A 14,969-nucleotide genomic window follows, 5' to 3' on the forward strand; every position below is an offset into this window, starting at 1 on the left:
TTCACCTGTATGAATATTCTATGCTAATTCTGCACTGAGTCTGTACAAAATCTGCCCAGAATCAAGACAGAATTCATTTATTCTGTACAGAGCGGAAACAGACCCAGAATATACCTTGAAATCTGTACAGATTTTCTATGCAGAATTACAATTAAGCAAACTTTTATCTGTAAAGATTATAACCCCAGACAGAATTTTAACACTTACAATTTTACAAGACAGATTTTTAGCAAATGCATTTTAGCAAGGCAGAATTTTTGTACTTGGTAGAAAAATAAGGCAAAATGTTTGACTTAGAAAAAATTCTGATACAAAAATTTCAAAATGGGACTTGTATAATTTAAGAAACAGACTTCTGCTTTCAGTTTCAAATTGCTTATTGCAGGAAACATTTCTGTATTCACCGAAAACCAACAGTAATGTTCAATTGAATCAATTCATACAATAGTTAAAATGACCAAAAATATACAGCATATTATTAGGAACAACAAAATATAGCAATATTTTTCATGTCATAAGGAACATTATAGAAAGTTAAAACTTAAACCAACAGGCTTCAAGAAAAATCTACAATGGAGTGAAATAAGGTTTAATATTTTACAAAGTTTTTATTCTTTGCCTATTGTTGGATAAATTGTCCCAAAATACTGAAAATTGCTAGAAGATGTTGCCTGCTGTATCTCAGCTGTGACAGTTTAACTGATATCCAAAGATAGAAAGATCCAATTACCCAAGTATATTCAAACACCAGCATCAGGTGTGGTAAATTTACTCTTTCACCACATATACGTTGGGTAATTGGCTCTCTTTTAATGAAAATATCCTTTGGAATGCCAGTGCTTTAACTATACAAAATTTGTGACATGGCAAGAAAAAAAAAACATTATAAAAAGAAACAATTAGGAAATTAAGACATTATAAAAGTGTTGTAATATATATGGTTTAAAGATGTTTGGTTTAGTCTACTTTGAAAAGGACAATACACTTGTAAGTGTGCGACAAAATCACAGAGACTTGACATGTCAAGTTTTCAAGCGAAAATCAAAATGTTCAATGAAATGGGGCGCAGAAGACTATGAGGGAAGAATCATCATTAATACCAGAGGTATGTTAAAATTTGCTTTTTCTGTCATCAAAATATGTATTTAATCTGTTGTCAGTATTTTACTTTGTTTTTAAATTTGCTTACAAATTGAAACTTAGAAAAATGCTTCAATTTAACGTTTGTTAAGCAATATTCACAGATTTAAATAAAGTTCAACTTCTGTCTTAAAATATAATTCTTAGTTTTAGATAAGGTGAATGAAGTGTTTGATTTATTTATAAACAGTCATAATACAGAGGGAGACATTAGCACGGTCAAGAGGCCATGGTCTGCTGGCGGGGAACGAGCACGTCATCATTTCTGCCTGCAAAGGTACATTTTGTCTTGTTTTTTTTTCTAGGTATTTAACATAATGAAATACAGTACAGCCAAAGCGGAACAAACGTATTTCGCGATCCGCGGCGGCAAGGCGAAACGAGTCGATGCCGCGTCAGTCGTTGAAGCCGCGTCAGTATGCGGCGGCAAGTTGCATTTCGCCGCGAAACTTCGCATCTGTCCGCCGAGGCATGCCGCGGTCCGCGACATGATGCTGAGTCGATGCGATCATGAAATATATTTTTTTTTATTATTAGTTACATGTAGTTAACAAATTTTGAAAGAACAATTATAACAATAATTAAAATCATAATAAATTTATTGTGCGCGGATTGTATTAGCATATACATGTAAGCATAGTTAATGTGTCTGGCCAATTATTAAGTTTGTTTCCCGCTTATGTATTTCACACATAAACAAGGTCACGTAATTATGTTTTCGCACATACAAGTGGTCAAGGCTCAAGCATATGGTGGATTTATAAATTAATTGCATGTTGATTCCGCTATTATACCTTAGCTGAGAAAATTAGCAGTTTGAAGCCACATCAATAATCAAGACGGTGACGACGTATTTGTAGTTTTGTTAATTATCAGCTTATTACAACTATTGTTTGAATATGCGTATATAAACACGTTTTATTTTGTTCATATTATACAGTTAATATCGCTACTAATTACCCGATAATCCCGTATATTCCAGTTTTAAAGCAAATGCTGGTAAATATTTACGATACACCAGGGTTTTTTTTTAGAGAAAGGGGAAGACGCTGGACGCTGGGTGACAGGGGAAAAAAGAGTGCGAAAGAGACAAATTAGGGGAAAAAATAAAAACTGTTCATTTCAATGTCTATAACTCATTAAAAGAGGCTTGTCTCTGTCCTTTTTGTTCTTAAACACATTTAACACGTATTAAAGTCAAAGTTCTTAATAGATGGGTGTAGATCTTGATAATGGGAAATGTTTTCAACTATATTTCTGTACTGGGGCCGGGGGACGATGTCAATTTTGTGATTTCAATTTCATGATGAATGGGTTGACGATCTTGATCTGTTACAGTATTGGAAGGGAAAGGAGCGGCAGCTGCCGATTGTCTACTTTCACTTTCACAATGTTCGATGTTGATTACCTCAGAATCCTGCTGGGTTATAACGGTTTTCGATGATTCTTTCTTAGAAAATGCCTCGATGCGTTCAGTATCTTCCGAGTCCGAATGTTTTATTTTGTTTGTGTAAGAACGCCAATTGTGAGACATTTTTTTTCTGTTTTCACGTTTATATCTTGGCTTGCACATAGCCCGGATGAAAATTCAACTGGTTTCCGGTAATAAATTGACGAAACACCCTTCTCGCGCAAGACCGGTATCCAGTAAAATAGTCACATGATTATTACGATTAGTTGCCCAGTTTACATGACGTAATTTAAGAGCTATATTTAGAATAACTGGGATTCCCAGATTTTTTGTGTTCGTCTGGAGAGAGAGAGAGAGAGCGAGATCGTTGTACATGGTGCAAATTGGATAATTGTCGAATGCCCAAAGGAAAAATAAACATTTCTTTGAGAGAAAATATTATAATTTAGTGAAAAATGATATTTTTGGTGGGGAAATTGTATTTTGAGGGAAAAAATTCTGGTAGGGGAAGACGCCGAATATCGGCGTCACTTTCTTAGTAAAAAAAAACCCTGTACACAAACATTCTCGATATTTCCTTAAGTATCAAATACATTTGGGCATTTGTTACTATTTATAGAGATGATGAAATAACGTCTAATCGGGGCGTTTTTTTTCTCCACTGAACACGCGATTTACGCCTGACGTGATGTTCATGTATTTATACAACACAAAATACACCCAAACTTTCCAAACGACGTTCTACATGTCTGCATAATTTTCGCGCGCTTTTTATGAAACAAAGGATATTTTAGCACTGTTTATTTGACGCTAGAATTTGCCAAAGGACGCGTTAGCATTAAAATTCTGAAGTGTGTTTCGGATTACAAATATAATAATGATAATCGAACGAAACATAAACAGTTGCGCGTAATTAATTCTACGCTACACATACATATATGTACATGTAGGTGGATATCTTTTAACTCGATCCGCCGCGTACGTATGCGGCGGATTTACTCCGCGAAAGTACGCGAGGTTAATACAGACTCGGCGTCGTTGCGCGGATCGATGCCGAGTGCCACGGCGATACGCCGCGTGAACACACGATTCGGCCGCCGCGGACTAATAATCTGGCCGTGGCGTAGCCGCGGATTATGTTTGTGCCGCTTTGGCTGTACTGTAGTGGTAGGCTTTTTATTTAAGTTTATGACCTGGTTTTCGAAGCATATTTAAATTGAGATTATTAGATGCGGATAGGGCGTATCTGGTCAATAACATATTAAGTTTGCCTAGACTCAATTGATGAGCTTGCACTGAGGCCAAGCTTGGGATAGCATATAGAGCCCAAATGTGTCACTAAAAATAAGAAAGCTTACTGCTCAATAACTTCAGCTTGGATGGAGGTATTTGACTCAAATTTTGCGCGTAGCTTAATCCTTTTTACAGCCAGTCTCCCCCTAGCTCTGAATTAAGTAGTGCAGTTGTCTGTTACTGACATAAGTACATATATGGGATAAAATGCATTTTTTGAGTGTCAAATATAACACTTTTGTGTCCAGAAGCATATTGGCGGGGGATATCAATTCAACAAATTTGCTTGTTAATACTAGAATCAGACAATGGTTTGAAATGCAATTGGATGTTTGTGCTATAAATGAAGTTTGTTGGGATGGCACTTGATGTATGATGTCTTTAATACAGGTATGGCATTAATGTTGTAAATCACAAGAATTTTGAAACAGAGTAGTAAGTAGTTTCACCATGTATCAGTTTTTTAGGAATGATATAATTATGTAATATGTAAACATTTATTTTTTCCTGATAGGTTATGTCCAGATGAGGTGCAAAGACCACAACAAAACAGTGCCAGATGACACCTCCCTCAACAAGGCAGCGACACTACACTCCAAATAGAATACTCCAGGAAAAAATTGAAATCAACTTATTAAAAAACAACTTAACCAACTGATGAACTAATTACTTTGTTGCACATTGGAGTGGCATACATTTTTATAGTATCTCTTGTTTAAATTGAGACTCAACATAGGGGGTGTTAAATTGTGATTTTTACCCTGTCATAACGTAATCAGATCAACAACAAAAAAATTACTGTCAGTTTATTTCATTATATATATTTTATTGTTTATATTTTATAATTTCAATAAAAAATGTTTTTTATTGACAGTCTGTATATTTTGCTTTTTCTTCCTGTATACATTTTTTGTACAGAAAATTTTCTGTACAGAATTTAATAGTATACAGATTTTATTCTGTACTGAATTATATATTATCACATTTTGGTTCTCCCCAGATTTAAATCTGCCCAGATTTTTTTCTGCCCCGAAAAAATTCCGCTTAATTTGTAAAATCTGTACAGAATTCGTTCTTTGTTTATATTGAAAAAATCTATAAATAGAAATCCGGTTCAACTCATTTTAAATGAACACCAAATATTTTCTGCCCAGATTCTTTACAGATTTTGTGTATTTTATTCTGTATATAATCTGGTTGCAGTCTGCCCAAATATTTTCGTACAGGCTTGAATTGACAGCAAGAATAGTGTGTTGAAATATCATTGTGTATTTTAGGTTGCATGCAATGGAAAATGTCCATTACTGCCATTCAGGTAAACCTAATGTGTTTATGTATAATCGGTCTTGCGCGAGAAGGATGTTTCGTCAATTAATTACCGGAAACCAGTCGAATTTTCATCCGGGTTATGTGAAAGCCAAGATATAAACGTTAAAACAGAAAAGTCTCACAATTGGCGTTCATACACGAACAAAATAAAACATTCGGACTCGGAAAATAATAATTGCGTCTACGCATTTTTTGAGAATGAATCATCAAAAACCGTTGAAAACCCAGCACGATTCGGAGGTACAGTCTAACCTGTCAATAAAGACCACTTAAGGGATTTGGTCGTTGTGGTCTTTGTTTACAGGTTGTCTTTATTCGCAGGATCGATTGAAACTTTGCAAAATATGCTACTAGGATTTTAACAGGTACCTTATCTATGTATGTGCTCTATTGCTTAAATGGTTGAATACTAATGCATGTATAATGTCATAAAGGATTGAAAACACAGTTTTGATTTTATATTTATTATTTCAATTTCCTTATGTTTTTTTTATTTATTTCATTAATCATATCATGTATAAATAACTATTGACATACATGAATATTTACTTGGACTGACAAATTCCGTATCGATAATCTTATCACGGAGAAATTTAAGAAAGGAATGAATATCAAAATGTATGTTTGTAATTGGCATTGTAATTGTAACGAAACAGTAAATTTCCTTAATGAGTTGATAAGCCCCAAACTTTTGTTTGATATTTTCGGCAATTAGTACATTAATCACGAGTCACTTAAATACAAGGGCAACTTCTTACACTTTCGACAAACTGATAAATGCATAAAAGAAGCAGGCGGCTACCAATTAGCAATGTGTGTTAAGTAAACAAACAACTGCTATCGAGTTCAGTAAACTTTCACTTGCCAATATCTCCATAACGACCGAGGAGTCTACTGGTAAGATGTTTATCATGTGACTATCACAGCGTCATGGTGGCCATTTTTCTTATTGAAAGTTGCGAAATCATTGATTGTTATGATTGAAGTGGTCTTTGTTAGGTATCAATGGACATTTGGGAATGTAAAATGGCGGTCCTTGGTCTTTGTTCGCAGGTGGGCTTTATTCGCAGGTACAATATATAGTGAAATCGTTCGGGAGGAAATCGTTGTGGTCTTTATGGACAGGTGGTCTCTATTAAAAGGTGGTCGCTGGGACAGGTTGGACTGTATATGTAATCAACATCGAACATTGTGAAAGTGAAAGTACACAATCGGCAGCTGCCGCACCTTTCCCTTCCATTACTGTAGCAGATCTAAATCATCTATACCCATTCATCATGAAATTGAAATCACAATATTGACATCGTCCCCCGGCCCCAGTTGAAAACATTTCCCAGTATTAGATCTACCCCTGCAACTTTATTTAGGACTTTGACTTTAATATCATACTTGTTCATGTGTTTAAGAACAAAAAGGTCAGAGACATGCCTCTTTTTCTTAAAAAAATCCCCCTGAAGTCTGTAGGTGAGTTATAGACATTGAAATTAACAGTTTTTTATTTCCCCAAATATGTCTCTTTCGCGCTCTATTTTCCCCATCTACCCAGCGACCAGCGTCTTCCCCTTTTTCTAAAAAAAAAACCCTGCGTATGAACGATTTATGGGTCGTTCATGGGGATCAATTATGGTGTTTGTCCCCTAATAATGGTCGATAATGATCTATTATTAGAGGTACACGTGGAGTAAGAGCAATTAAAAATATGCTCAAATTGTTTGTTTGTTTTATTTGAATTAGTTTAAACCTATTTATTTTAGCTTGATTGCATCGAAAGCCATAGGCTTATATAAACTCTCTCGAGTCCATTTCCTGGGAATAGAACCAGTACTTGGTGTCTTTTGGGGGAGATAGAAGGAAAGCTCCCAGTGGGGTTCGAACCCGTGACCTCCTGATCGCTAAACGGACACCATATCCACTATGCCACGGCGATCTTTTAAATATTTTAATTGTTAACGACTATTGCAAAAAATAACAAGGGACAAAATTGTCACAAAACCAGGTTTTCATTGTGAAAAAAAAATCTGATAAAGGGAGAAAACTCAAACTGAACTTTTGAAATGAACAAACAAAATTAACCCCCTTTGTAAGTTTGTTTTTTAAAAAAATCTATTTTTAGTCGTGGTGACCTTGACATTGGAGATATTGACGTGATTCTTTCGTGCGACACACCATCCCATGATGGTGAACATATGTGCCAAATGATTTTAAAACCTCACAATGAATGACATAGTTATGGCCAGGACAAGCTCATTTATGGCCATTTTTGACCTTTGAACTCAAAGTGTGACCTTGACCTTGGAGATATCCACGTAATTATTTCGCGCGACACACCGTCCAATGATGGTGAACAAATGTGCCAAATGATTTTAAAATCTGACAATGAACGACATAGTTATGGCCCGGACAAGCTTGTTCCGCCCGCCTGCCAGCCCGCCAGCCAGCCCGCCCGCATTCGCCAATCTAATAACCAGTTTTTTCCTTCGGAAAACCTGGTTAAAAATAGTATAAAGAACTTGCTTCAAAAACAAACCATAAGGCCTAAATTAAAATTAAGTTTGTTTGCCCTTTACCGACCGACCCACTTTTTACCCCCCGACCCAAAAATTTTTATTGCGATTTCTGAAAACATTTTTTTTTTTTTTTTTTCGCCAATCATAAAAGAGCCGAATGCAATATTTATTTGTGCGCATATTTATATCCCTGTCCATTCTTATCGCCCCTGACCAATCTAGGTCGCTCCGATGGTTGGAATTTCACAACCCCAGAATAGACAGTAATGCAAGCGCCTATAACCAGCATCGCGATCGGCGGTGTTTCGTGAAAATGGCCAAACGACATCATACTTAACTATTGGTTCGCGAAAGTAGTCTTATTGAATACTAACTATCGAATTTACGATGGACATCATATAATTAGTATGGATTAATGAAAAGAAAGTGTCATTCTACAATGAAGCATACGTTTTAGATACAAATAAAACTCTTTTTTTGAAAATGTATGAACTGAATGTCACAGAACAATTGTTTGAAAATTGAAATGCAGTCTACTCCCATAGAAAAATAAATCTAACAGTTACCGGATTATTGTTCGAAAATGCAAAATAAAAGACAAACATGATTAGATTTATATGCAAGTGGATCTGTGTTTAATCAGATTCATGTGCATATTCTGCTTTATTATGCTTGCCACTCTAAACAGTTTACTGTAATGGCATGTTAGTGAAATGGATATTTAAAGGTAAACTTATTTAATATATTAATGTCTCTTAGCTAAATGCATAGACAACACTCAAGTATATATGTTTCAAGTAGGGATGGCATCGAATACCAATATCGGTATTCGAATGTTCCCAAATTCATTCAATCGAATATTCGAATATTCGCATAAAACGACTGGATTGATTTTTCCTTGTTATGTGTTAATTTCCATTGGTTTGTAATTTATATCCGTTTGCTAAATACAAGGCTGTTTATTAACGTTGCTATCGAATAATTGTATCGCTGTCGACTAATACTATGACCGATACTGTGATCGGGCACAAATAGAACGAAAAACATCGTGTCATAGAATTTTATTTTTTAATGATTCCACAGATTTGTAGCAGACCGCGCATATTAAAAACTAAGTTTACACACATTACACGTTGCGGTCTTCTTATCCACAGACCTCGTAAAGTATTCCATACTGCAGAAAGGGATGGTGGCATTTTCAGATTTGAATTATGATTCCTTGATGATTGTTTAATTTATATCATCTGTTACTTTTGAGTAATTCACATATTTAAATGTCTGTTCAAACTGTGATCACAAAACCTAAGTTACTATTCGCCAGTAAATTGAAGCCCTTAATTGGTACCTAATTGACAAACAACAGTTCGGACTCTTTCTTATAGTAAGTATATTGCATTGCGCGATTTGAGTAATTCACACACTTAAATGGCTGTACATACTGTGATCACAAAACTTAATTATTATTCGCCAGTCAATTGAAACCGTTGATTGGCACCCCATTGGCAAACAACAGTCGGGGCCTTTCTTAGAGCGTGTATATTGCATTTCGCAATCAACACTGATACGGGCCGCGTTATCAGTTTGACACGAAGAACGTCACGTCAAACATGTTACTCCCAGGTGATTTCGGTTGCATTTTAGTAAGCGGTTCATGAAATATTGGTGAAATTACGTTTGGAAAAAAATGCGAATATGCGAATATCATTTTTATTATTCGAATGCTGACCATTCAATCGAATATTCGAATAATCTTGCCATCCCTAGTTTCAAGCGTTAATATATCCACAAACTGAAACTAACACGCTTAATTTATTTCCCCAAAACAAGTTTTCATGCTAATGTTAGTTGCAATAATACAACTCCCAGCTATTGACCTTCTGAGCTGTACGAATGTACTCATTAAAGCTCAGAGCATTCAAGAAGAACTAATGCTTATGTTCAGTTTGCCTTTCCGTGAATTTACTTTGCCATGCCGAGACTATGCACTAACCGGTCAAACACTTTAAATTGAGGCCTGTAAAAATTTCAACTGGCCTGTGAATTGTTTCTCCTGGTAGGCAAGTCTGGCCTGTTAAATGTCTGAATTTTTCCATTAAAGGCTTTGGGCTGTCTTTCTACACTCCTTCAATGCTTGTTGCATGCTAATTAAGCCCAATTGAAGAGAAAGGTTGAAGTTAAAAATAAAAGCTGTCTGGCAGTTAAATAATAACAAATGCATTTGAGCAATTAACATCATATTATAATGAACACGTATTTGATGTTATAACACACAAGCATGCATTTGATATTGATATATGCAAGAAACAGCAAACAAGATAATGTAAAGCTACATAGGGCTTCGTACACTGCAACAGTGCTTTAATAACGCTCGATTGGTCATTGTCGGCTCGGGTACTACTTACATGTACCCCGGGTACTCTTAAGTATACTTACATGTACCCCGGGTACGATAAATATACTTAATCGTACCCGGGAAATTTGACGCTAAATCGGTCGTTGTCGGCTATTTTTTTTTCAAATTTTAATTATATTGACATTTATATCAATTTTCTGTAAAATGGCCTTCTATATTATCGAAACTCATACTCAAAAAGCATGTTGATGCAGTTTTTTTAAAGAGAAGTTTGTTTAAGCTAATCGAAAGTGCGTTTTACAACATCGGATTTGGGGAGGAAATACTACTCGGGTACAGTCTAATATCGACTTAAATATTAAGTATATTAAACGTACCCGGGGTACATGTAAGTATACTAAAGAGTACCCAGGGTACATGTAAGTAGTACCCGAGCCGACAATGACAAATCGAGCTTTAATAACAGTGTTTTAAATATTCATAGAATATTAGTGTATTAAAAATATAATTTCTCAAATAAAATAAAATAATTTTCCTACCTACCTACCCACCTGTAAAAATTAGGGTCGGTAAAGGGCAAACCAACAATATTTTTATTGTGGCCTAACTGATGTGTGTTGCGGTTGTGCGTAATTTAAGTCATAACTACAATTAATTGGAATCAAACGTCTTATTTGCATGATTGCTCCCGACCATTTAAAATTTGTTCACATTATTTTCTTAACGGCGACTATAATTTACATGTAACAGTACCAATATTTAATATATTCAGATCCAATATATATATAGTTTCTTTCATATTTACGGAATTCGCTACCCTTCCCAAAATAAAATACGCTTTTTACCAAAAAACGCTTAAAAAAGTGTATTTTTTCTGCGCTTTTTACTAAAAGTGTATTAATTCTGCACCTTTTTCATTAGTAAGTGCACTAAAGTGCATTTTTTCTGTACCTTCATTTTCTTCAAGCGTATTTTTCTGTACTTTTTTATCTAAGAAGTGTATCTTTTTCAATACAAGTGTATCTTTTGTAGACAAAGCGTATCTTTTTATGCAAGAAGTGCAGTTTTGTGCATTTAAGTGAATCTTCTTATTTGTCAAAAAATAAGCTTTCTGTACAAGTGTATCTTCTTAAAAATAAGTATAACTCTAATATTCTGTGTATTTTTAATCATTTACTTAATCAGAACACTATAGGAAATAACTGAAGTTAAAGGACAGCAATGTCTTTAATAGCAGGCTGGTACTGAATTCTTTCTTATCTTCACATTAATAATGTCATTATATTAATGGTCTTATTGTTGAAATTTGTCTGCTCATAAAATTAAACAACCCACATAAGTGTTTTTTTTAAGTTATTCAAAACATGTTATACGCAATATATCACTATGATGTGAGAAATCATTAAAATAAAAATGTTATAATTACGTCCTATCTATCTATTTTGTATCTGTCTATCTATTCTTATCAAAATTAAAAAATATCTGGTTAAATAACAATTATGAATTAAGTCAATAAATAGCACTTTCCAATAAATTGAAATAAGTGTAAATGTTCTGTCAAATACAAATATGTTTAAAAGCAATATTTTCATCTGTTGCCATTTACATTCTTTTTATTTAAGTTTATGACCTGGTTTTCGAAGCATATTTAAATTGAGATTATTAGATGCGGATAGGGCGTATCTGGTCAATAACATATTAAGTTTGCCTAGACTCAATTGATGAGCTTGCACTGAGGCCAAGCTTGGGATAGCATATAGAGCCCAAATGTGTCACTAAAAATAAGAAAGCTTACTGCTCAATAACTTCAGCTTGGATGGAGGTATTTGACTCAAATTTTGCGCGTAGCTTAATCCTTTTTACAGCCAGTCTCCCCCTAGCTCTGAATTAAGTAGTGCAGTTGTCTGTTACTGACATAAGTACATATATGGGATAAAATGCATTTTTTGAGTGTCAAATATAACACTTTTGTGTCCAGAAGCATATTGGCGGGGGATATCAATTCAACAAATTTGCTTGTTAATACTAGAATCAGACAATGGTTTGAAATGCAATTGGATGTTTGTGCTATAAATGAAGTTTGTTGGGATGGCACTTGATGTATGATGTCTTTAATACAGGTATGGCATTAATGTTGTAAATCACAAGAATTTTGAAACAGAGTAGTAAGTAGTTTCACCATGTATCAGTTTTTTAGGAATGATATAATTATGTAATATGTAAACATTTATTTTTTCCTGATAGGTTATGTCCAGATGAGGTGCAAAGACCACAACAAAACAGTGCCAGATGACACCTCCCTCAACAAGGCAGCGACACTACACTCCAAATAGAATACTCCAGGAAAAAATTGAAATCAACTTATTAAAAAACAACTTAACCAACTGATGAACTAATTACTTTGTTGCACATTGGAGTGGCATACATTTTTATAGTATCTCTTGTTTAAATTGAGACTCAACATAGGGGGTGTTAAATTGTGATTTTTACCCTGTCATAACGTAATCAGATCAACAACAAAAAAATTACTGTCAGTTTATTTCATTATATATATTTTATTGTTTATATTTTATAATTTCAATAAAAAATGTTTTTTATTGACAGTCTGTATATTTTGCTTTTTCTTCCTGTATACATTTTTTGTACAGAAAATTTTCTGTACAGAATTTAATAGTATACAGATTTTATTCTGTACTGAATTATATATTATCACATTTTGGTTCTCCCCAGATTTAAATCTGCCCAGATTTTTTTCTGCCCCGAAAAAATTCCGCTTAATTTGTAAAATCTGTACAGAATTCGTTCTTTGTTTATATTGAAAAAATCTATAAATAGAAATCCGGTTCAACTCATTTTAAATGAACACCAAATATTTTCTGCCCAGATTCTTTACAGATTTTGTGTATTTTATTCTGTATATAATCTGGTTGCAGTCTGCCCAAATATTTTCGTACAGGCTTGAATTGACAGCAAGAATAGTGTGTTGAAATATCATTGTGTATTTTAGGTTGCATGCAATGGAAAATGTCCATTACTGCCATTCAGGTAAACCTAATGTGTTTATGTATAATCGGTCTTGCGCGAGAAGGATGTTTCGTCAATTAATTACCGGAAACCAGTCGAATTTTCATCCGGGTTATGTGAAAGCCAAGATATAAACGTTAAAACAGAAAAGTCTCACAATTGGCGTTCATACACGAACAAAATAAAACATTCGGACTCGGAAAATAATAATTGCGTCTACGCATTTTTTGAGAATGAATCATCAAAAACCGTTGAAAACCCAGCACGATTCGGAGGTACAGTCTAACCTGTCAATAAAGACCACTTAAGGGATTTGGTCGTTGTGGTCTTTGTTTACAGGTTGTCTTTATTCGCAGGATCGATTGAAACTTTGCAAAATATGCTACTAGGATTTTAACAGGTACCTTATCTATGTATGTGCTCTATTGCTTAAATGGTTGAATACTAATGCATGTATAATGTCATAAAGGATTGAAAACACAGTTTTGATTTTATATTTATTATTTCAATTTCCTTATGTTTTTTTTATTTATTTCATTAATCATATCATGTATAAATAACTATTGACATACATGAATATTTACTTGGACTGACAAATTCCGTATCGATAATCTTATCACGGAGAAATTTAAGAAAGGAATGAATATCAAAATGTATGTTTGTAATTGGCATTGTAATTGTAACGAAACAGTAAATTTCCTTAATGAGTTGATAAGCCCCAAACTTTTGTTTGATATTTTCGGCAATTAGTACATTAATCACGAGTCACTTAAATACAAGGGCAACTTCTTACACTTTCGACAAACTGATAAATGCATAAAAGAAGCAGGCGGCTACCAATTAGCAATGTGTGTTAAGTAAACAAACAACTGCTATCGAGTTCAGTAAACTTTCACTTGCCAATATCTCCATAACGACCGAGGAGTCTACTGGTAAGATGTTTATCATGTGACTATCACAGCGTCATGGTGGCCATTTTTCTTATTGAAAGTTGCGAAATCATTGATTGTTATGATTGAAGTGGTCTTTGTTAGGTATCAATGGACATTTGGGAATGTAAAATGGCGGTCCTTGGTCTTTGTTCGCAGGTGGGCTTTATTCGCAGGTACAATATATAGTGAAATCGTTCGGGAGGAAATCGTTGTGGTCTTTATGGACAGGTGGTCTCTATTAAAAGGTGGTCGCTGGGACAGGTTGGACTGTATATGTAATCAACATCGAACATTGTGAAAGTGAAAGTACACAATCGGCAGCTGCCGCACCTTTCCCTTCCATTACTGTAGCAGATCTAAATCATCTATACCCATTCATCATGAAATTGAAATCACAATATTGACATCGTCCCCCGGCCCCAGTTGAAAACATTTCCCAGTATTAGATCTACCCCTGCAACTTTATTTAGGACTTTGACTTTAATATCATACTTGTTCATGTGTTTAAGAACAAAAAGGTCAGAGACATGCCTCTTTTTCTTAAAAAAATCCCCCTGAAGTCTGTAGGTGAGTTATAGACATTGAAATTAACAGTTTTTTATTTCCCCAAATATGTCTCTTTCGCGCTCTATTTTCCCCATCTACCCAGCGACCAGCGTCTTCCCCTTTTTCTAAAAAAAAAACCCTGCGTATGAACGATTTATGGGTCGTTCATGGGGATCAATTATGGTGTTTGTCCCCTAATAATGGTCGATAATGATCTATTATTAGAGGTACACGTGGAGTAAGAGCAATTAAAAATATGCTCAAATTGTTTGTTTGTTTTATTTGAATTAGTTTAAACCTATTTATTTTAGCTTGATTGCATCGAAAGCCATAGGCTTATATAAACTCTCTCGAGTCCATTTCCTGGGAATAGAACCAGTACTTGGTGTCTTTTGGGGGAGATAGAAGGAAAGCTCCCAGTGGGGTTCGAACCC

At 34.6% G+C, this 14,969-nt stretch overlaps 1 protein-coding gene and 1 long non-coding RNA gene across 9 annotated transcripts in view; one reads left to right on the forward strand and one right to left on the reverse strand.

The window, feature by feature from the left end:
• The window catches only part of LOC127837572 (uncharacterized), a 386,512-nt gene that overhangs the window by 39,886 nt on the left and 331,657 nt on the right, over positions 1 to 14,969 (reverse strand). The gene's annotated exons all lie outside the window — the stretch shown is intronic.
• LOC127837604 (uncharacterized) lies at positions 22 to 12,654 on the forward strand. Of its 2 annotated transcripts, none has more exons than XR_008029356.1 (3): positions 22 to 1,105; positions 1,331 to 1,417; positions 12,278 to 12,654. It is a non-coding gene; the product is annotated as an uncharacterized LOC127837604 (long non-coding RNA). The 2 variants fall into 2 exon arrangements; XR_008029355.1 differs by lacking the exon at positions 12,278 to 12,654 and adding an exon at positions 4,359 to 4,736.

Source organism: Dreissena polymorpha, chromosome 7, assembly GCF_020536995.1.
Source record: "Dreissena polymorpha isolate Duluth1 chromosome 7, UMN_Dpol_1.0, whole genome shotgun sequence".
Lineage (NCBI taxonomy): Eukaryota > Metazoa > Mollusca > Bivalvia > Myida > Dreissenidae > Dreissena > Dreissena polymorpha.